General features: G+C 40.4%; 1 protein-coding gene across 1 annotated transcript in view; it reads right to left on the reverse strand.

The window, feature by feature from the left end:
- Positions 1 to 15,472, reverse strand: part of dlgap3 (discs, large (Drosophila) homolog-associated protein 3) — a 130,601-nt gene extending 115,129 nt beyond the window's left edge. The window contains exon 1 of the mRNA XM_075449761.1: positions 15,329 to 15,472. The gene's annotated coding sequence lies outside the window, so the exon portion shown is untranslated. The remainder of the gene's footprint in view (positions 1 to 15,328) is intronic.
- Between the last annotated feature and the right edge of the window lie 9,375 nt (positions 15,473 to 24,847).

The following is a 24,847-nucleotide window of genomic DNA, read 5'->3' on the forward strand; positions in this document are numbered from 1 at the left end:
AATCCTTTCTTCTTCAAGGTCGAGCAACTCCATATCCATCTCCATAGTATCTTGCAGACGCGCCATTGTTGTTTTGACCAGGATCAGCGTGTCAGCGGAATATATACACTCCCCCCATCGAAGTTCTCGCGACTCGCGAGAGTCATGTTATGGTTGCAGAACCATAACATGTAAAGTGGTTCGCGACCAGAGCAAAGCAACACGTCAAGACGATAGACGCAGAACTATAATCTGCCCTTTAGCCTGTTAGACACAGAGCTAGCATTAGCATGGACGACGGTAAGCGTTAACAAGCCTTTATTTTGATAACTGACTCGTCTTACCGACGTCCTTGTCTCCGGACTTCCAATCGGTATGTGCTCTGACTTTCTTTCAGTGTAACTCGGGATTTTTCTCCTTTTTCTGTCCTTTTCACAAGTAGCTGCACTTTACTTCTCTGGTTAAGGTCAGAAAATAATGTAAAAATCGCGTGCCTGCAGTTCACCTCCGAGCTCAGAGGCTGAACGTGGCCTGCGTAGCCCCTGATTGGCTGTTGAGGCACTCCCCACGTGGGGTCATACGAACTGTGCGGTGCATTCAAATGCAACAGGAACATTAAACTTTACCGATGCAAACATAAAATAAATACTCTCCCGCTTCTTTTATTGGTCTCTATGTCAGTCCAGAGAGATTCGGGGCTGAAGCCCCGAATGACCAGGTCTCTCGACGCCCCTGGATTCAACCAATGATCTGAACCCTGTAATGGCACAACAGGATGTAGTTATTTTCCCTTCCTGATATACGACTTAAAGAAGGATAATCAAAATGGTTAGAAGAAATTAGATCTCTCTAAATCACTGGACATGGTATGAACACCGCTACAGAGATCAATTTGACAGCGCGTGCCGATTTTCTTTCACCAAAGTAAGTCAGGGATGAGATGGGCAGCTGACGGATGAGCTGGGCTAAAGTAGCTGACAGGACTGTATATAATTGGTCATACATTAAGAGGAATGGGCTATATGTGTTGTACAGTTACATTTACTGTACATGCACTGAATGCTTTACCCTTGGGTAACAATATATCCAAACTGAAATGCTGTATGCATACACACACACACAGGAATGGGGAAATGTATACGATTACTGGGTGCTGCAGCTACCAGGCCTCTGGTTGTGCTCAGTCTCTAATGGCCACAGTGTTGCAGCCTTGCAGTGATCTAGCAAATGCAACTAACTGTCATCCTGACTGGAGTGTGTGTGCATGTGTATTTGTATGCGCACCTTGCTAAGATGGAGCCTATATGGAGCTAGTTTTTATTTTCTATTTATATGCCAGTTGGTTTCTCTGCGTTTGCACCTATTCACAGTATGGAGTCATCTATTTCCATTTAAACCTGCAATACACCATTTATGTTGTACGTTAGAGTACAAATAACCGGTTATTTATCTTTGTCAAAACAAATAAATAAGTTAATTTCTGTAAAATTCTATTAATTTCTCACTGGGTTGATATTCAGTGCATTTCCTCATTAGCTGTAGTCATCACATCCCAGCCATAGGTCAGGGTCCTTGCAGTTTCATGTTGGGTCAGTGGACCTATGCTCTGCTATATGTAGGTGGGTCAGAGCTGCATGACAGCAGTGTGACCCTTCTGGCACCGGCTGCTGTTACTGGGTCTCTGCCAGCAGAAGCACTTTTTAACCTGAACTTGCCCCAAATGGTAATTAGACTTCCTGTTATTGTACACTGACGTGATGCAGAGCTGAAGTTTTCCCTTTCAGAAAGACTTAAATAACAAACCCACAATTTAATCTGTGGTTTGTACGACGCTGGTTTCATTTAACTGTCAAATTCATTTTCAAGTCATGATCACGACTTAAATGGATTCTCTCAGCTGGAAACGGGCTTAATTCAGTGAAGTGTTTAGCTAAATGAAAACATGCCAAGACAATCTAATGGATCTGATCCCACTGCACAATTTGTTATTGTAAGGTTGTCAGCCAATGCCATATTTCTTGCCACTTAAGTTTACAATATAAAACTGCATTTGGGAGTATTGGAGTGTTTCATCTAATGGCCACTAAAAATTCGGCGGGTCCTGGGCCACTTAAATTTTGTGCAATAAGGTTAAATAATTGATTTTGGCTCGAGTTTAACCATCATGATTCTATTTTTTGAATGTTGGCATCTGCGATTTCCAGTCATCAAAACTGATAAAACTCACTTCAAGCTGTTGAGGACAGAGTGAGCCCAAACTGCGCCTGTCACAATAACTACATTATCTACTGGAGCCTGGCCGATTAGCCAATTTAGACACTAATTTTGGCCTTTCGCGGTTACACCGGCACATGTGTAAATGTTCTTTGACGTGTGCTGGTGGCACTTATTTTTCAGAACAGGAAACAATGCTTAGAGAGATTTTAAATAGGTGCCTAACCCTAGAAGAGAAACGTCCGGTACACCCACGGGATTGTGGTTATATGACGAGTTCCCAGCTTCATTACTATTATTTGTCATGAATCTCGTTAACGATTCCCTAATTTTTCACTAATTTTAGAGCCTTTTTATGGGCAGCTGAGACTGCTGAGTTGCCAAATAGGGCTACATGATATGAGGAAAACATGTGATGTGTAATGTCATCGTTGAAAATTGTGATAACGCAAAGGACATAATCGCACGATCTTGACATTAATTTGAGTTTCCTTATATTTAACACTAGGGGGCATAGTTGGCATTTTGATGATGTATTACTAATATTCAATATCTTTTTTGCATTAAGTTATTTGTTTTAGAGCTTTCACGTTGTAATTTTCATGCCAAATCTGTCCACACAGAGGAGGTGTATCTATTCCTGAACAGAATTAATTATTTCTGCAAACAAACAAACAAACAATCAGTGAACTTTCTCCCTGAAAAATTGGTATTGGCATCAGTCCTTAGATTTCTCACCAGGATGGCTTTAACATAGACATTAACTCATTTTAACAGGCCACGTAAAGTGAAGATAATGCGTTACTCAAGTATGTGCTTTTTTGCTCGTTTATCCGATATTTTGATAGATTTTCACATATTCAAACTTCAGCTCTTGCAGTTATTTCTTGGACAATATATCAGGAAAACAAAATAACTAGTTATAGTGACAGACCTGGCAGTAAAATTGAGCAAACGTGTTAATGTGTCGACGACGTGCATTTCTGCTGACACGCGCATGTGACACAGTAATGAATCCCTCCACGATATATCCACAACACGATGCTGCGGGAGCCAAAGCATTGTTAGAAGTGTGAAAGTAGAGCTTTTAGGCCCTTCATTTGTCAGCTTCTGGCAGGAACACTGCCGTCAGCCGACACTCTTGCACGCGCTGTGTCACACCTATGGTGGAGGGTGAAATATATGACAGGATTTTTGCTGTACAGATTACACACAGACTGAAAGACAAACTCCCACAGACAGAGACAGCAGTAGAGGGGAAAAGAAAAAGATATATTGTGCATACAGGCCTTCCTGTGTTTATGACGCCCCGAGGGAGGAACGAGACCACTGAGACTTTACTCCTTAAAACCCTCATTTAGTCTGCCTCTTTGTCTTCTTTTCTGTCTTATTCTGTTCCCTGTCACGAAGCACCAATCTCTCCATCATAACCCAGAGTGACTCAACACCTGAGTGATCCCACTGTCTCGTCCTACCTTTCCTCCATTTTCATCTCCCACCCTGCTGCGTTTTCTTTTTTCTGGCAGGCAGTTGAAGGCAGCCACACTGAAAAAATCTCCCTAAAAATACCTCCCTGAGGGACCAACCCTGTATTCTTGAAAAGTAAGAAGCTCCCTCAAGGAGAAGGCTTTGGAAAAAAAAAAAAGAAGTGACGAACAAGCCAGAGAGAAACTAACAAGATAAGATCACAAAGACAACTCACTCCATCTTCATTTCCCCTAGCAGCAGTGCACAGCTAGGAGCAAGGACAGCAGGAGACAATGCAGGAGACAATGAGGCTTTTCTTTTTTATGGTTAACAGCTCCACTTGTTTTTCTCTTTATGAAATGTTGCAATTGTTTTGGACCTTAGAAGACAGAAACTTTGAAAAGCCTGTGAAGCACAAAAAGTCAGTTTTTTTTTTTCTTCAAAACTGTCAGTCAGGGCTGATAAATCTAACTCCATTAATTCAAGTCACTTTCATTCCCTGAACTGACAAGCAGCATTACAAATCGTGGCTGGATATTCTGATGCAGCCAGTCTTCGATGAGATGAGCAACCTGCCAGTCCAGAGAAATAATGATCATGACAGAATGAATAACAGATAGTCACCAGTGTGGTGGCTTGTGAGAAAGACACAGCTGAACAATCAGTCTTATAATTATGTTTGGTAATAGCATGACATGGGTTCCAATGACAGGCAGGTAAGTAGAAACCAAGTTCACCCACGGTTTTCTACGATGTAGAAACCTGCTGCGGAGTAGATTATCTTCTATTCTATGATTTAGGAATGTTTATCTACATTACAACTAGAACATACGATTCCTGTCAACTGTAGGTGCTGATTCCAGTTATGACCAGGTTATGACTTTTTTTCTAAACTGCTATAAAGTAATAAATGTACTCTTGGATGAGAAAATTCATATTTGAAAATGTCTCCTTCAGTCCGTACAAGTAACCTTTAGGGGCACTGGAGCGTACCCCTGCTGATATTCAGCAAGAGGCATTTAACATCCCAGGCAGTCAGCAGTCCATCACAGGGCTAACTCAGACAACCATGAAAGCTAACGCTCAAAGCTAATTTACAAATACCCAACCTAATAACCTTGGACTTTGGGAGGAAACTCCACACACCAGCAGTTCCCTGTCGGGAGTCAGCATAGATAAACACGATGCTTATACTAATAGAATTTACGGCATGCAGAGTGGTGTGCAGATTTTGATACTTCACCCAAAAGAAAAAGAGCAGAAGAGTAGAATGTGTTGGAATCCCAAACTTAAGGAGGTATAGGAATGAAGCCACTACATCAACAATTGTAAGCCATGTAAATTGACTTTCACGATCACAATTTTTGTTTCCAGACATCAATTCCAGAACAATTACAAATTGCTGATAGGAAAGAAATGTCTCTCTCACAGGACGTACCATAGGGGTGTAGATTAACTGGAACTAATCTGGATCTGATATTAACAATGTTAATAATGGATATAATTACATAGCTACATGGATTTGTAGATTATTCATAACAGGAAACAACAATCTCTTTTACAGACATATTAAGAACTATATCAGACGACACTGAATCTAATTGAATCCCATCTAATCACACTCGATTGTTCTCTTTAAATATTAATTTTCCCTGGAATGTATTCTAAGGAAAAGATACACACCCCTAATGCACTTGTACATATTTAATGTCTTGTTTTAGTGTCAAACCACAGGTGCCTCTGTAGACTCATGCCCCTGTAACAATGTCATGTCGCTCGCTCCTTTGACCAAGAGTCTCATCTCCTACTAATACTAGACATGTTTGGTTAAAAAAAAAAAAAAAAACTGAAAAAAAGATACATCCTTTATGGCCATTTGCTGAAACAGAAAAAGCCATTGCTTTTCTTAGGAGGCCACTCAACTCATCAGTAAGAGTCAACTTTAGGTGTAAAGTATGAAAAATAAAAAATAAAAAGCAATCTTATGAGAGGATAAAGAAGTCCTTCTTTCCTTTTAGTATCAATATTGCAAGGTTCCGGGCTGGTTTATGCATGTCACCATCAGTGATGCCTGGCAACAATGCCTTCAGGATCTTCTGAATTATTCAAAAGGCCCAACAAGCACTAGGCTCTGCCATTATCTATTTAAATCTGAGCACAGGCATGTCCCACTGAAAGCCTGTACTCACTGCCACCTGCCCTGGAAAGAAAAAGCTACGGAGAGGAGGCAAGGGACCACTCCATGTTAGAGAAGTAGGAAAACATGGAAATGAAAAATACTGGAGTGAATAAAAGGCTATTATTGGGGTGGGAGGGGAGAGGGTGACAAAGAAGCTGAGAGATAGATACAGGTCATAAGAAGATGAAACAGAGGTGGAGGAGGAATTAAGCATGGCAGCTAGTAAGGTAGGAAGGTTAGTACAGTGAAAATGGGAGACAAAGTCTTGTAAGTCAGGGTAAGAGGCGATAGAGGCAGATATTATGGCAGGAGATTAGACTGGGGAGGAGGGAATGAGATGAGGGGAGAAGAGAAGAAAGTGGAAAGAAGGAGGGAGGATAAAAGTGGGGATGCAGAGCGAGAACTACCAGCCAAAAGACAGGAAGTGTGGATGATCAGACTCAAGGCAAGAAAGGAGGAGATGAGATGAGGAAGCAGGGAATCTTGTAAATGTAAGAACTCAAACTAAGAGGAAAAGACAAGAAAGACTCGGGCATTAGAAAAAAGGTGCACTTTGACGATGGAGGAGGAGGTAAATAAAATGAACAAAAACCATGATGTAGCCTCTAAAGACGACTCCTCTCCATCTTTCCGCGTCTCTCTCTTCCTCCCACCTCATCCCCTTCCATCATCCATTCATCAAATGACTGCCACCCCTTCATCCTGAGTCATCGATGCAATTGCTCATCCACTCCATTAGGCTATCATCCCAGCCTCTTTTATTCCTGCCCCCACCCCAACCTCTCCTCTCCATCCTATGATCATCTGCGGGTAAAACACATCCCTCTTACAGTGCAGCCAGGAGGGAGAAGCCATGTCTAGGGCACAAATAAATCCAGTCAAACAAGTCATTTAATTTGACATCAAGTCTTCCATAATTCCATTTCCATTTCCTTGCCACTGGGGAGAGATAATTTCCCATATTATCAATCAACCTGTTTCAAGGGTTTTCCATGAATCAAAGAAATGCACTCACAGCAGCAGCTTTATTTGCAGTACAGAACAATGCTGCTTCTTTCAGTACATGTTCAACATCATTTGTGAAGGGATGGACCATTACTTGTCTCTGAAATACAGCTCAAGTTTTTCCGACTTAAAAGATCAGGTCATATAAGATCTATACCCCATCTAAGATGGTTTGAGGATAACACACACCCATGGTAAGTAATAAAATATCCACACAGAGCCTTGCACACTCCATTTGCAGACATTTCCATCCCACAAACCCTACTACTCTACATAGATTACTGTGTGTGACATCAGCATTGGGCTGCAGTTTCTCAAATAATTAAGTGCTATTGCACTATTAATATGTGCCATATCAATATTGCAATAACAAGTACAATATAACAAAAAAAAAAAAATCTCCAACATCTTTTGGGAAACAAGCAACTGATGAAATTAAACCTACCCAGTTATTAAGATAAGCTAATGTTTTTTGGCTAGCTTAGCCGTGTGACTGCCAACGAATGTGAACATCAGCTGTAACAATGAAGAATAACTAAAATAAATCTCAGGTTACCATGGCAATGCATGGAAGAATTGCTGTCTCTGCACTGTTGACTTAGCAGGATGTTACAGGAACTTTGAAAAATTAAGATTCTCTTGTCTGACATTCCCTGAGCAGGAAGCAGGATGTAGGGAGTGCTGTTAAAGCAGACAGTGGAATGAAATGCAGCTAAAAGCCAAAATACACCAAGCTGACAATCGGCCATCCGAAACATCTTGAGCATTGGTCTGTCTCTCTTGTCTTTTCAGTGTGTGACAAACCATCTGCCTTTAGTGTGCAACAGGTGTCAGATCTGTCAGTGAGGAAAATCATTCTGTTTTTGTTTTACTCATAGCTGAACAATGCATGATTTCACCAACTTAGTGCGCTTTCTCCTTATTCTTCGTCTTCACCTCATCCTATATTCTCTCACAACTTTCAAAATTTTTTTATTTATTTATTTATTTAAATTTTGCCCCCTTTAAAGAAAGTTACTAAAAAGATTGTAAAATCACAAAATCTAAGATGGTAAGAGTTTAAAAGTGTGAGCGAAGAGGAAAAGCCATTGTATGCAAGTCCAACAGGAATTGGCTGAATCAAGGAACTGCAGGCGGCTTAACAAAATGATGAATCTTACCATTTCATACAGACTGCCGGAAACGACTGTGGCCTGCCCAAGGAAGGTCCATGTGTGGGGTAAAAACTGGAAACATCTGTCATTTCAGGAGGAAATTCAGTAGAAATGACAACTGTAGCAAGTTGAAACAGGGCGCTGGCTTCAGCGGTGACTAAGGAAGCAGCCACTGACTTATTAAATGCAGACAGAGACATTTACGTGACATCTTGGGATAGATGCACTTTCTTCAGCACTCATCATCAATATTTCAAACTCAGTAAAGATCCATTTCCACGGAAACAATGTGTCTTATTTATTAAATCATGCAGACATAGAATGTGCGTTTCACAACTGGGTGCCAACTGCCGCCATTATTTCTCCCGTTCCCAACGGCCATGGCAAACATTGCACAGAATGTGTGCATTTTCTCTGACAATTACTACTGAAAATTCAGTACACAGCAGGAAGCAAGTTGGATTTATTCTATTCTTAGTTTGTCACGGTTCAAAAAAAAAAAAAAAAAACTTGGAGAAATGCATTCACACACATGAATGGATTCCTATTTTTCTTTCTGTGGGACTCTAATCTTTTCAGCGTAGCAAATGTCAGTGAGTCATGGTAATCTAGCCCTGAATTAATCGATTCATCTATCAAGAAAGAAGGCAAGACTGTAAACACACAACCATCCGCAAACACACACTCCTCTATCAATAAGTGAATGAACATATGCTAATGTGTTTTCTTTCCAGAGGCACTTGAACCGCAGTCCTCTTGGTTCTGCCTCTGATTTTAGCGTGAAGTGCCCCCTGATCATTCTGCTGCAGTTCTCTATGCAGCCCATAATCACTGCAGCACTTGCTCACTTATTCTGTCAGTCAGGAGGAATGAAGAGAGCCCAGCTGATGCCCAATACTCCTCCACACTCTGTTCCCCTCAACCCCTGACAAACACCCTCATCAACAAACACTTGAGTAAACACTCGCAAAAAGTGCAGCTGAAAGCAAACAGACAACGCTGGTGCACAAAGACACGCACACATGCAGGAAAGGCCACCTCACCTAGCTTGGGATGGGCAATGAACTTAGGCTTGCGGCTTGCTAGGGTGGAAAAGGGAACAATTTCATGCCCAAGTGCATCAGACAAGAGTACACTGGGTACACGAGCAAACATTTTTCCACCCAGATAGGTTACAGCAATTACCCTCGCCTCTTTAACCCTGCTGCTCGCCTGCGAGCTCTTTCAGGTCCCATCCGCGAGAGGATTCAGACGCAGGGTTTGCATTGGAGGGCTGGAGGTTGTCTGTTTCTCTCCATTACATCATTTTGGGCTAGATAAACGCTCTCCGGATCGAGTGTGTTACTGTACGATTAATGGCGAGTCCGTTATGCTACAAAAACAACAGCGGGTGTGATTAAATATGCGCCATCAAGGGGATAAATGTGTCAAGACAAGGTGCTAACACTCGACGATTAGAGAAGCTCTACTGTGGTTACAATGATGTGTGTAGGGGTGTGTACAAGGAAGATAGAAGTGTGAAGGATTTGAGCCAGTGTGTGTGTGTGTGTGTGTGTGTGTGTGTGTGCGTGTGTGTGTGCGTGTGTGTGTATGTGTGTGTGTGTGATGCCCATGTTCCACCTAACCTAGATTAACAATACACGGCCTTGCTACTTTATTAGTGTTTGTCTCGTGGCCAAAATGTCTTCTTGCCAGAAGAAGAAAAAAGATTGCCTTTTTGACACAGAAGTGTACAAGCATCTACAAAGAGACTTAGAAAATGTTACAGTGGCATTAAGCTCAAAAACAACCTTTACTTCTGTACAATGCCTATAGAAAGATTACACTGAATGTACTGAAATGATGTGAGGATATTGTTTAATGACTATGAGGATGTGGAACAGTCTTAAAGGCACATTTTTCATTTCAAAAGGCAACATAGCCTAGCAGAAGTTAAATCTAGGAGACCATCTTTCATGATTACACTCTCTATATATTCGTGCTTTTCTTTTCTCATTTCCAACTCAATCAGCTGTCTGAGGCTCTGAGCAATTAGGTTCATCAGTAGATAAGTGATATTTCAGTATTGTTTATTGGGAGTAATGCTTTACAGGCACAGAGGAGTGGCCTGTGCGTTTCCAGTGTGTTATTTCCTTTAATGTGCTATGTGGGAAAAGTAATGGATTTTACAATATTTATATATATATATATACAAAAAAATGTATTGGGATTTACAGGAGCCCTTGAATGACAATGCATTTCAATCTATAGTAGACATATAGGGAAATGAAGATATGAAACAAACTTGTCCTGTTGGGGAACAGATCATTTTGATCAAGGGCCACATTTGGCCCACGAGCTACTACTTCCTAACCTCTGCCATAAAAGGAAAGAAGTTATTTTGAGGGACCTGTATGGGAATGAAACCCTCTCAGCTGATCAGCAGTAGTAAAATCATCAAAACACATCGACATTATTTATTGTATTACACTTATAGTTGGGAGACGGAAAAGAAAAAGAAAATTCAAAGCACCCCCCCTTACCATCTTTTAAAATCTTAACACAGGTTATCCCATCACAAATCTGTGATCTCAAAGTCTGTACATAGCATAAATATCACTGACAATGTCAACAAGTTTAATTTATTCATTTTCATTTCACATTCTAAGCAGGGCTGTTCGTCATGAGAAAAGTGGCATTCATGGGTAATCAACATCAAAGTGATACAAGTATTTCTTTCAACTCTCCTAATTGATGCCAACAAAAGAAGGTGACAGTGAAATGAAAAAAATGATGGTCAATTGGTTCAATTTGACATAATTAATGCAACTCATTCCACTTGTATGACCTCCGTAAAGCAAGCCTAGTGTTTTGCCACCATCAAAATATCACGTCTTTGCTGTTTTGTGGTCTGAACAGATGTTGGACTACAAAGCAAGATTGGCAGACTTTTCATTTACAGCAACGTTTTAGCAGGTTCTAAATCAGTTCTCTGCTTGGTCATCAAGAAAAAAAAACAAAAAAAAACACGAGTGTACCTGGTTATTTTAGCTTCAATTATGTCTTCAGCATCTAATCGCATTATCTCTGGCCGACTCTTTCATAACAACAGTCATCCTTCCAGCTTTTTGGCTCTGCGAGGAACAAACAGCTGCAGGACAGACAGCATCTTAAATGACTAATGTTATACCCACTCCTTCACTCCAAGGTAAACGTTATCCTGTTAATTACCTCAGCAAGTCCAATTTGACCCTGAATCAGTCATGGTAGCCTCCTCATAACTGGGTCAGCATATTATCCCGTCAGAAAATAAACAAACGAAAAAAAAAGAATCATTCCGTGTCTCGAGTAAAAATCAAGAATTTCTCCAGTTTGCATCATTTTTGTACCCTGATTTGTTTGACTGCAGTTAACATTGAGAGGTTTAATGACTACTACTGAAGGTGTAAGAACAATCGAGTTAATAAAAACTCATACATGACCGAGCATGGTGTGCTTACATCAGACATTCATGGTCGTCACACTTTGTCAGTCTGAGCCCGCTAACAGCCCCAGCTCTAGAATTAAATGCTCCTCATTGATATGCAATATGCAAAAGTGCCTCAGTTTGGGTTGCAGGAGTCGGGGGGGACTCTTTACAGGAAGTACGGATTGAAGTGGAGAGGTGAGGATTCTGCCTTTGTGCAAATATACATGTGTACTACTTTCCCATCAGTAGTGTCCTTCCATGTCAACTTTAAATGAGTGCACTGGATCCATATCGAGAGCTTTTTCTTTTAAATAACAATCTGCTGCACCACCAGTTTTTCTTAATCCTGCAGTCGGCTTTAGAGGCAGCTATAGTGATATGAAAACACTCAAAGCCCTTCACCTTGTCACACGGACCACTACTGCTTCGCTCCTCCAGCAGGATGTCAGCACTGAGCTTTATACTGTGGAGATGACAACAGAGCTTGAAATGGCTATTCTGCTAGTTCCGGATTATTTGGGGGAATTAAGAAATGGTAAATCTGATGAAGGTGACGACTCCAAAGCAGCTATTTTCAATGGCAAGAAAATCCGATATCATGGATCATCATCTACACATGCCAAGTGTGTGACATTAAATAACAACGAAGCTTTGAAGTTGGTTTTCGTATTTAACATGTGGAATTTTTAACAAGCACTCAGTAGCAGACTGTGGCTCTCTGGTGACTATAGTTTGGAAGCTGCTGGTGTTTAGTCATGTTTGTGGTGCAGCGTCACGAATGCTGTCATGGATGGAAAATGGTCAACTACTATTACGACAGACCGCTATGAAATTTTGAACAGATGTTCATGGCCCCTACAGAATGATACAAAACCATTAGAATAAGTATTAGTACGATTTTATTTATTAATTTATGGTTTATTTATTTGATTTTCCTCTTTATGGAGATTTTACTGCATGTCCTTGATAAAACATGACGAATTACCAAATCTCCAAAACTGTACCAGGTAAATAGTTTTTAAAACAATATCACTGTAGTACATCATAATTCATCAACTGTGAAAGACGGCAAAGGCATCACCTTATGATTTGTATTCTGATGCTTATTGTTTGAAAATGTTCAGGATCTTCATCATACTGTATATCTGCGTTTGGTTTCAGATACCTGTAGCCTGTAAAGAACAATTAATTGTGGTGCGAGTGCGTTTCATTTAGTCTTGGCCCTATTCCAGCCAGTTCAAATGCGTCATACAGAGAGTACATTCAGTGATAAAATGACACCACTAAGGTTGTACCAGAAACAAGTACTGCTTACACGGCTCACACTTTCACAAAGGCAACCTCAAGCTAGTTGGTTTGAGGCAGCACGGTAGTGGAGGGATGATGATCTGGGCTTGTTTCTGTGCACCTTAAAGTCATCAAGTTCTCTGTATACCAAAGCATTTTAGAGTTAGAGAGAAACTGATAACGTCATTAGGAACTGATTATTTCAAGTTTGTAATGCTAAAAGTGGTTCCACAGGCCACTCAAACATGTGGACTTAGTTTTCCACACTGCCCCTGTATTTTGTGTTAAATAATGGACTTTTCTTCCACAACTGTCAGATATCCAACAGATGTATGCATCACTTTGGAACAAGAAACTGTTTCTGAAGTCACGAAACAGAATAACAAACTGATACCTCTCATGGTGTGTGCTGCTTTTCCAACTTTCCCAGGTCATTTCATTCCTGTGAGAACGGAGTGTGCAGGGGCCTTAAACAGATGCCAAGATGAGCATTTAATCCTGCGCCCATCAAGATGGAGCATCTCCACTGAGCCACTTCTGTGCTGGTGAAGAGAAAAGACTGGGACTGAACGCACCGACTTCAGCCCTGTGTGTCTGTGTGTGTGGTTTGGGAAAAGAAAATTAATTTCAAGTCTGAATGAGATAAAGAAACCATCATTGTTACTGTATCTTGCTTTCTTAATGAGCAGTCATTTCTGGTTAATGAAAGAGAGAGTTTGAGCTGACAGATAAAGATTGGGATTGTCCCAAAATCTGCATTTTAAAGCTGAGGGACTGTTTTATTTGTCGTTTCCAGCTTTTACTTACACCCAGCGCATTAAAAGGTTATTATAGAAAAAGGACATGTTGTTTGAATATTACAATTTCTTCAGCACTGATAATGAGTCAGCATCTCTTCACTGACAAAAACTCAGCAGTAAAACTGATTTCTTTTGTGTCTAAAATCATTCAATTTATATGTCAAACTAACCCCCTTTTTTTTTCCATTTTGAGGGACAAAATGAGCACTGCACTGCAGGATAAAAGAACCAGATTCTTCATCATAGCATTTTCACAACTGATAGATTCCAGAGCCAAGAAAAAAAAAAAAAAAAAGAGAAAAAATGCTATTTATTGAAGAGGTCGCCACTGGAAACAGAGCTCCTTCTGAAGACTCCAATCTCAGCATCACGTTGTTTGAATCATTTTAAAGACAAAAAAAGGGGTTTGATAATCAGAGCAACATACCATATTAACAAAGAAGAGAATCTGACACCCCTTTGTAGCATTAATAATTCACTGCACTGCCTTGACACTAAAACCTCAGTATCTGATCAGTCAGTGCTTCATGTACTGAGATTTTAGAGGTACGGTTGAGTTAAAATATACCTAATGAACACATACAGTGATAGAAAGGCTGAGGTTACCACACCCTCCTATATACAAAAACACACGCACACACACACAGTGCACTGCAACCTGGGTCCATGAAACTGAGAGGAAAAAAATGAATTAAATAAATAAATACTCAGGTACATTGAGTCAACTTCATATGGATTCCACTGATAACTCAAGCTTACATGGTCATCTGAATTCCCATCACACACCACAGGAGAGTCCAACCAACCATTTTCTACGCCTGAGGTATCTGATCTTTTGGCACATCATCCAATCCAATTAAAGCCATGCCATATAACAAGCCAACCCCAAAACAGGGGCTGTATTGCAGCGGCAAAGCAGTAAAAGAGGCGGTAACTGAGACAATTCATCTGAAACTGGATGTTGGGGAAGAGAGGATCACCATCTTTAAAAGGATACGGCTGCGCTGTAAAAGCTCGCCTTGTTTAATCACCCAAGTGTACGGGAATAATAATAAATGTGCAGCATCCAAAACGACCCCACCTCGGCATCAGTAGCCCACCTCCCCCTCAGGAATTCTTGGACCAGGTAGTCCTGAAAGAATCATCTTCGAGCTCTCCCAAGCGCCACGCGCGTTGCACGCGACTCTCGTTTAATCAATTTTAATGTCGCGCACCACTGCTTTGCGATGTAAACACAACACTTCTGCAGCCAGCGCCAATTCCTCCCCGGGACACACACTTCCACGCAGGCTACCACACACCTGGGAGAGGCGCGCTTTCACGCGCACAGAACGTTTACGCACGAATCAAAGCCGCTGCTCGCAAACTGAAATCTGAGTGTTTTCCGTGTGGGTTCTCAATTTCCTACCAAAAACACTTTGGTGCTTTTGTTTGTTTGAGCGTGTGTTTGCGAAGGGGGGGGGGGGGGGGGGGGGGTCGTCCTGCGTTCGGAAATGGCGCAACTTCTCATTTTTCCTGACAAGTTGACACAGCTGGGAGCCCCGCTGGCAGCAAACCTGCGGCTCCCTGATGTTTAATGGAAGACTGCGCCAGTAGAAGCGACTATCCAGCCGTTATCCTCAGCATATAGTCGGAAAACAAGAGCCACATGACAACCCTGCTTCCACCGCATGCACGGCACTGTGCGTTCAAAGGACATTCGCTCAGGAACAACTGCATCTTCTCCTCCTTTTTTTTTTTTTAATTAATTCATTTTTTTTTTATCTTATTCAAAGGCGTCTATGAGTCTTCTTACCTTAAAGTCGGGCTTTCGGGGCGATGCTTTCACTGCGTTTTTCGGCGTTAGAGTAAGAGGAACACACGCCTATTCCACAGCTCCCCGGTCGCTGTGCTGAGAAGAACGGAGGATGGAGAAGCAGCAGGGACAGCCAGCGGTGTCTCATCCTCTCACTCTCTCGCTCCACACTGAAACCGATTGGTCCACAGGATCCTCGCTGATCCCTCTCTCCGCTTCTCTAGGAGGGGCCAAATGAAACCGCCGAGTCCAACTCACTGCAAACGAATCAGCCTCTGTATCATCCTGTCTTCATTTCAAAAAGCGTCATCTATCAATCTTTCCGTTACATATCGCGTTTTTTCACGGTGCGGTTGCACAAAGTCAGCCAATAATCTTAATTCCTAAACAGTTGCTTGATAATGATTACTTTTATCAATTCTATACATTTCTAGTCAATTATAAGCACTTCAGAAAAGTTCTGAGAACAGAAAAAGAGAATCCAACTAAACAAACGAGACTGAAATGTTAAACATGACCATTTTTTAACATTTATATATATATATATATATATATATATATATATATATATATATTAATGGGGAACAAAATGTTAAACCAATCCTGCCCATAAATTAGGGAACATTTGTTCTTTCCTCCCAACAGAACGGTTTCAACTCTGGGTGTTGGTGGGTTACTTCACATGAGCTGTACCTTTTTCAACATTTCTGTTGGATTAAGGTCAAGGTGACTTTATTCTTCTTTTATCAGTTTGCTCCATTCACAACTCTCCTGAGATCCAGCTCTCCAGCAAATGTCCTGACCATTTCCTTTACAGTTCAGTGGTTTACACATACAGTATGATTGTTCCATCATTTAAAGCATTTTGGCACACATGCAAGGAAAAAAGGAAAAGAAAAAAAAAACCTCAGCTATGATACTACCACCACCATGTATCTCAGAAGGTTTGCTAGTTCAAAATGTAAGGCTTTCCTCTCTCCAAACAGTGTGCTTCTTCAAATAATTTTATTTTGGTCACCTCTCCACTAAACTGAGTATGAGTGGAAATGTTTTTATTCACACCAGCCAGGTCACTTCCACATACATGGATTATTTCCCTCCATAAGAAGATAACCACTTTCATATTTTTGCCTAATTTGTTTAGACAAGTTAAAACTTCTCTTTGTTTCTTTTTAGGACTATTGTTTAATAGCAAATCCATGCATAAAATATGGTAACCTCTAAGGAGTTACTGTATGTTAGCACATAAGTGGAAATGACACTGGTTCATTTTGAAACTTTACTTTTACTAAAGCAGTAAGAGGTAGGTAGAACAAATTAATTGTGCTATTGTATTTTTTTCTGTTGCTACAAATAGTGTTATGTTTGACTACACAAATTAAACAAGTCAGAGAAGAAGGCAAAACAGTGGAAACTAAGACACGTTTTAAATAGGTCCTATGGTTAATTCAGGATTGCATGAGTTTTTATTATGCAATGAAAAAAAAAAAGGATTTAATCCTATGATTTTGTAATAAGAGAAGTGTTGTATACAATGTAGGGCAGCATAAGCCCTCATCAGTCAGCTACAACCCGACATTGGTCATGTCAAGTCCTTTTGTATTAGCTAATCCTTTATTCATGTAATTTTTCATCAATTCATTTATTTGTTTGTCCAAAACCAACAGGGAGACAAGTTTTCACAGGCGCTGGACCGTGCCTTTGGCGTTAATTTCTCATCGTGATGGAGAGATAGATTCACTGAGAGAGAGCCTCCTTAGACTTCAGCCCTACAAAACACACTTATATGGCTCATCAATGTACAACGTACTAAAAAGGAATTGAGAATTGCGCATGATAGTTCCTATATTACTGTACTCTCAGTATCACTTTATGCTCAAAAACATCTCTGTTCAAATCTTTTTCTTTAATTGACAAAACAAAGTTTTCCTCTTCCAGGACTGATAAATATTCATGATGTACACTGTAAGTCCTTTCATATTTAATATGGCCAAGGCCTAGTAGAAAACAGAAAACATAATGAATTATTCTACTGTATAACTTACTGTTTTTCTTGTGATTTTCACCCACTGGCAACGGTCATGCAGCATTCCACCCACCCTTTAATTTGTGGCTGCAGCACTTCCAACAACAAAACAGTTCAAGAAAACGTCATTGTTGTAAATGATGCAGATTTCTAGTCACCAGTATTTGTAATGAATAATTGCTTGCATAAGACAGACCTTTCGATTTCTAAACAGCAGCTGGAACAGGAACGGCTTGGTTGCATCAGCAGCCTTTAGTTTCAGCACCACGGTCAGTTACACTGATGAAAGCGAGTCGTGTGAAGCTGTCAGTGATTTTTTATTTTTTCATTTTTCTAACTCTTCTCACCACACTGCTGAGTAAAGGCAAAGACGTGTCGGCTCTCAACATGGCCCTGTTAGCGAGAATAAGATCAGAGGAGAGACTCTGCTTTTTGTCAGATTCTCGTGTTAAACTTTGCTTCACACTCCCTGCCCTGTTGGGCTCAGTGTGATCACATCTGCCTTTGATTACTTTATGAGGTGGGGCTTCAGATCATGGGGGATGCATGAGACATGCGCTGCACTACACTCATTCAAAATGCCACCACTAAAGCAGAAAGAGGCAGGTCGAACAAATTAATTGATCAAATCATTATCAAGTGACAATGCAAAGTATAGAGTAACTCATCTTTTGGTTTATTAGCTTCATTATGTTTGGGGTGCACCTCGTCTTCTTGCCAATTGCCTTCCCAGCTGTGGCACACCCCTGTCCTGCATAACCACCCCACTGAAGTATCTGTAGACTCCAGCTCTCTGTGGAAGGCAGGCTAATGAATATTTATTGGTTCACTGGGTCAAGGTGTAATATCCACTTTTTCGACGCAGCACAACATGGGCTTCTGCATCTCATGTACGTGGCAGGGCATTCATCACCGAGGTGGAATCGTTAACAGCTGAGCCTTGCACCAGCTGCTTCGCGGCCTACCCGCAGATCTGTTTGCATCTTCATTAGCACTTGTCAGAACTGTGCTTAAAGCAAGACCTTTGAAAGCCTCGACTTTGACTCGCCACCCGCTGTTAAATTTCGATGTTAAATAAGATATTTTCATATTAGTTTTCATACCCCATACATCCATCTGAAGAAGAAAGGATAACCTTTTTCCAATCCTTACTGTTTACATGTCAAGGGATGAAGAAAAATCAGCTTGTTTCATTCCAAACCAGGTTTGGAAATCAGGGCAATATAACCTGAGCAACAGCAAATGAAATATTACACTGGGCCATCATTGCACAACAAACCAAGTCAAAATGCACACACAGTGTGTGAAAAGCAAAGTCAATGCCATGATTCAGCTTTTAGAGCTACCTTTAGCAGCAGTAACTTGAAGTAATCCTTTTCTGTATGTTATTTCTCTCCAATCATTGTTGGCTAATTTTACTACTCTTCTTAAGAATGCATCTTTGGTTTCACTGTGATTTGAAGGCATTCGTTTGTGCACATATGCCTGGCTTTTTCCCACCAGTCTGTTTCAGATCTGCTGCTGTGCTTGGTAACATTGTTCTGTTGCATAAACTTATCTCAGCTAAGCTTTACTTGTCAGACAGATGGCCTCACATTTGACTCAGGTCAGTGACCGCAAGGTGTCCAGGTCTTGCGGTTGCAATTGAAGCCCAAATCATGAGCCCCCCCCCACCACCATGCGGCTGGTATGAAGTGTTTGTGCCGACATGCCGGGTTTGGTTTTCACCAAATGTGGTGCCGTGCATTGTGGCAAAAACATTTCCACTTTGGTCTCGTCTGTTCAACAGAAGTCTTGTCAATTGTTCAGACACAGCTTTACAAACTTAGAGGGAACAGGCTTTCCCCATGGCAACCCCTTCGAATAAACCATACCTGTTCTGTCTTTTTCTAATTGTAAGCTCATGAACTTTAACATTTTATATGATAACTGAGCCCTGTAGAGCCTGGAATGTAGCTCAAACATGCAGAAGATGACTACCAGTCCCTGCGTTGCCCTTCGTTCAATAAATATTTAATGGTGATCTATCTAAACCGAGAAAACACTTTGACATGGAGCTTACATTCGACAGTTTGGGTACATTTTCAAACACCTAACCTGCATTTTGTGACGGGTGCTCAGCATAAACTTATTAGCACATGGCTAATTAGCATTTGGCTACAGAAGGTATTGTAAAGCTGCCTCTGATAACACACAACACTAATTTTAAGCATGCATAAAACAACTGCAACTCACCAATATACCACCAGTGGAACACGGTGTCATAGACAATGAGAGACAATCACAGAGTCGCATGTTCCAGAGGAAAAAAAACGACGGTACACTCAGTTTAATTACGCACAACACGTCAATGTCATTACGGAATAATCACCGAGTCATATTATATGCTTATTTAAAAAGGTTTCTGTATGTTTCCTTCTTTGTTAGCTTGCTTGTTAGGGTATGCCTGAACAACACAACAACAAATATAAAACAAAATGGACATATTTAGTTGGGGCACTCTTAATTCCTTCTTGGCATTGTGTTAAAACACACACCTGAATGCTCCAGACTAGCAAATTGCAATTAATCTAGTGCACTTGATTAGCAACACCTGGCTGCTACGTACACACCTGGCATCTATGAAAACAGTAAAGGTGCACAATGCTTCTGCATTTTTATTTTCTAAATGATGACAAGTGTAATATGTATTTTCTTTTTTTTTTTTTTTTCCCAATGTTCTGGTACACCAAACTATAGACTTAAAAAGTGCACTTCTATTTTCACACAACTGTCAGCTACCTCTATGGAGATGTGCTTTTATGGAGATCCTGTGAGCCCTGAATTGCAATGGTCACAGGATCCATGGAAATGTGTTTTCTGCAACTGCAACATATGTGAAAAAAACATAGCCTCTTTAATGTCACAGCATCACAGCGGAGAAAATATGGCCTATATGTGTTTTTGATGAACTTTAAAGGGGAACTCCGGGGCATTTGAAGCGTGTTTCCATTGCTAGGGGTTGTCAAATAGTGATAGTAGGACACAGAGAGGTGCGTATCTGCGCTCCCTGTGTGGAGATCGCTCTGTCCGCACAGCATGTCATGCGAGGCTAATACGTGGTGGCTAAGGGGCAAGCGCTAACCCTTCCACGTAAAACAACAACTTGCACACTGCAGAAACGTCACACCACTTTATAACCCATCCGACAATAAAGTCACAAGCCTTACCATCAAAACCATATGCATGGTTCTCACATTACTGGCATGGGGACGTTACAAAACAACTTTATAAACAGCATGTAACTCACCGGCTGGTTGTAGGCTCGCACATGTGAAAGCCCAAAAGAGTCGATGGAGAATAATCCCATATACAAAACAATTATATTCTCTAGAAAAACTGCGTTCAAGTATTTAAAACATTACAACAATACATGCCCAGTAATATTGTTTTACGTGGAAGGGTTAGCGCTTGCCCCTTAGCCACCACGTATTAGCCTCGCATGACATGCTGTACGGACAGAGCGATCTCCACACAGGGAGCGCAGATACGCACCTCTCTGTGTCCTACTATCACTATTTGACAACCCCTAGCAATGGAAACACGCTTCAAATGCCCCGGAGTTCCCCTTTAATACCCAACAGAAGATCTTCCCTTTGTGATAGCTCACCTGTGGGTCGAGTTAATTATCCCCATTTGACAAAACCCATTGATTACCTTCTAAAATCCAGCCACTGTATTGATCCCCAACCAAACACGATGAGCTCAATCTGAGGTTCCTCTCCTTTGGGCTTTTTGATGTGCGGAAACTTGCTGATTTGCTTTGCCCTCGTTTCTAATAAAACTGTCATCAGCTGCCAATGTGCACTTCGATGGCATTGCTCCAAGGTTTGGCTGATCAATAGTGCCTGTCAAGGAGTGGTCCCTGAGCTTAATAAGACTTGGATATGCATGAAGAACACATAAGGATCTAGGACACATTCATTTCAACGGTAGCTTGGTTTACACATGGCATCGCAAAGAAGAGTTGAGTATTATCTATATATACCCAAACCAAATAAAAAATGAAGAACCGGATTCGGGGTATAGCTTTTGAACTAACTTGTTCTTGTCAGCAGAGTGGTAATCTTAAAACTTGTGTGTTCTTTGTTCTGTGATACTTCATCACCTGTCTCCCATCAGCCAACCAGGCTTCAACACATTCACTTCAGAAGATCTATAGCTCAGCCAGTGTCATGCATATTTAATCAAACAACATGCAAAGCTGTGGAGCCCATCGCTCATGTAGCTTTGACGTCTTCACTAACCAAGCAGCACACACTGTTTTTCCGTGCTGGAAATCTACTGTTAAGATGACAGACTGATAAGAGTGAGATGCATTGTTGCGCTGTCCCTTAAAAACACACACTCACGCAATACAGACGGGCTCCACTATATCATTTGATGTCAAGCCCTGTAGTAGTAACAATATTTTTATTTGACATTTTCCCTACAGATTGATATTGCTTGATATGACATGGGACAATGATTGTTCCACTGAGACTTTTTCGAAAGAAAGAACTGCAATACCTACTGTGATGTTTACGGATGTGCAGTGTTTTTGTTTGTTTAAAAAAAAAAAGAAGCATTTTGATAATTTGTTCATCAGGGGTGTAGTTAAGTTAGGGTTAAAGATAAAACCAGCTAAGCAAAAGGAACCTCAGGGTTAAGCCTTTGATAATAAACATTTGAATAAGTAACATTTTAAATAACATCTGTGACACACTATTTGTGTGAGAGGTTGTCTTTTTGAGACTTGCACTCTTTTTAACAGCCATACCTCTTTACATAGAATAGAATAGAAGAATAGAAAAATACTTTATTCATCTCCCAACGGGGGAAATTCAAACCCCTCTGTAATTCCTTACTTTTTTTTAATTTTTTTTATTGGGCTCTCACTCGCAATGGTTAGGGTTAGGTGTTAAAAGTACATGGGATGGGTTAAAATGAATGTATATGGTTAGCTCTAAACGTCGTAATGTAAACGTTCTAAACGTCTAAAAATTCTTGGTAGACAGTAACAAAAACTTACTTGGTTACAGTTTGCATATTTTCTCTATCTGTGCCTCTCATTTCCCGTTATGTGAAGGCTGCACATCTACAACAACAAAAAACAGTAAGGAAAAGTTACCGTGTCACGATTTACAACCGTGGTTTGTGAAACTATTACATTTTGGACAAGCTGACGAGCAAACAGGTTTTCAGGGTGACGCTGTATCGTCTTCATCTTGGTGTAACACGTTAGCATGCTAATATTAGCAAATAGCATTCTAACTCACGTGATGTTCACTGGTGGTTGGCTATTAGCTAGCCATTAGCTTCATAGGTCGAACCATAGACATACAGTATATATGTATATAAATACCCATCTATATATATATATATATATATATATATATATATATATATATATATATATATATATATATATATATATATATATATATATATTGGTCGAACAGCATTTTCCTCCCCAACTTTCGTTTGCATGTTACCTTTTTTTCTTTTTTTTTTTTCAAAAATAGGAAAAAAAAAAAACTGCCTTCAGGAATCACAAAGCAACAACCTACAATCTAAACAAGATGTTTGATGAAAATTTGGATTGTGGAATATGCCAGAAGCAGGATTTCTGGTATGTTTTGGTCATTGGACATTTTTTCAAATAATGTGTAGGGAGACTGGGGTAAGTTGAGCCAAAGGGCAAGTTGAGCCACCCCTTGTTGCTAGGAAACGGTAAAAAGAAATTGATCATGTGACCAAATATTTAGGAGGAAGACATAATTTCATGGAGTCTTTGAAGGTAAGAAACACATGGATAAAGTGGTTAGACATTTATTTATATATATATAAAAAAAAACATTTTTCGCTATTGGAAGTGAATTTAGTCTATCATAAGTTTCATGAGAATTATAAGACCAAAATAGATCATTTTAAATTTGTTTTATACATCCATTGTTGTATCGATGAGCTACAACCTGAGGTCATGAACCTAGCATAAAAGTGCACCATTTTAGCTATGAGGACTAATAAAGTCAAAATAGTAGCTCTGGGGTAAGTTGAGCTATACACTTACTATGTGTATTTTGGCTGTAGCCTATATGTCTTTATTATTAAATCAAGATTTTGCATTTGTATGATTACAGAGTGGTCATCATGCCGCAAGTATATAAGCGCAAAACAAGCAGGGGAACCACCACTGATGCTCTTGAAAGAGAAAGAGCGGCTGTTAGGGATACGGCTCAACTTACCCCACACCTTTTTTTGAACATGCTATATTATCGAAACATTTATATTTACACTCATTCTGTTTGTTTGGAGGGATTCACAACATCCTAAAATATTTTCAGATATATTAGCTATCTGTTGATGTATATTTTAAATTTCAACTCCTCTAGTCAGAACGTAATGTGTGGAGGGGGCAGCCTGCAGCCTCCTTTACTATTGACAATGCTTGCACTTAATCATTTGGGAAAGCAAGGGTGATTTAACACTCCTGCTATTATTTATTCATGTGAGAAAATACAAACATGGGCATGATTGGTAGGCTGTCAGTACCGTCTTTTTTCTGAGGCAACCAAAGATGTTGAGTAAATGGACGTCTTTTGTCTTTGGTTGTTACATTTTAACCCATGAGGATTCATCTATCTCTAGTATTTTTGCTTGGTTGTTTTGTGTTCAGTTTTTCCTGGTTGAAAACGGACAAAATAAATCCACAGATCTTTAATCTACAACTTCACAAGTTGATGCCGTAACTCCTTTTTGAATTAGTGCTGCCATTCAGTATTCATATCTGCATCATTGACTTCACTGATGTACACTCAGGACTAACTCAGTCATGAAATACAACAGTGAATGATAAAATGTGTCCAGCAGAGAGGAATTGATTGAAGCTGAAGCTGGTAATTTGGATAGGGAGGCGAGCACTCTCCAACCCCCCCCCCCCCCCCCCCCCATTCCCTCACCGCTAGAACACAAGAAGGCGTAACACATCTCCTGAATAGAAGCAGTTCTATTACTTTCTCTCGGCTGTCCTCACTTCCCTCTAAGCCGTTCATCTACAGATGTAATGACCAAAGAAAAGAGCGAGACGCTGATATGTCAGGATGATTCACTGTCAATTTACCAGGCTTTTGATAAAGGTCTGCTCTGTGCAGCAGCTATGACCTAGCCTTGTTTTTACCATCTGCATATTGTTGACACATAATAATGACGCAGTGATGATTAAGAATAACTGTGAGGACACGACTCTTCAGCAAAAACTGGGATTTGACTGAGTGTGTATTCAAAAGGTGGGCTGGCCATATGTAGCTGGACTGGTGCAGACATCTTGTGACACATGATCTGGCACTGTACAGTGAAATGACGAGTAAAACTGTTTCTGAAACGGTGCTCTCATGGAGTACTGAAGCATAGTGGGAGTTTCTTGTTCGACATGAGAGGGCCATTGCATTTAATGGTCATAACAGTGTGTAACC

The sequence above is a fragment of the Odontesthes bonariensis genome, chromosome 18 (assembly GCF_027942865.1).
Source record: "Odontesthes bonariensis isolate fOdoBon6 chromosome 18, fOdoBon6.hap1, whole genome shotgun sequence".
In the NCBI taxonomy this organism is placed as follows: Eukaryota; Metazoa; Chordata; class Actinopteri; order Atheriniformes; family Atherinopsidae; genus Odontesthes; species Odontesthes bonariensis.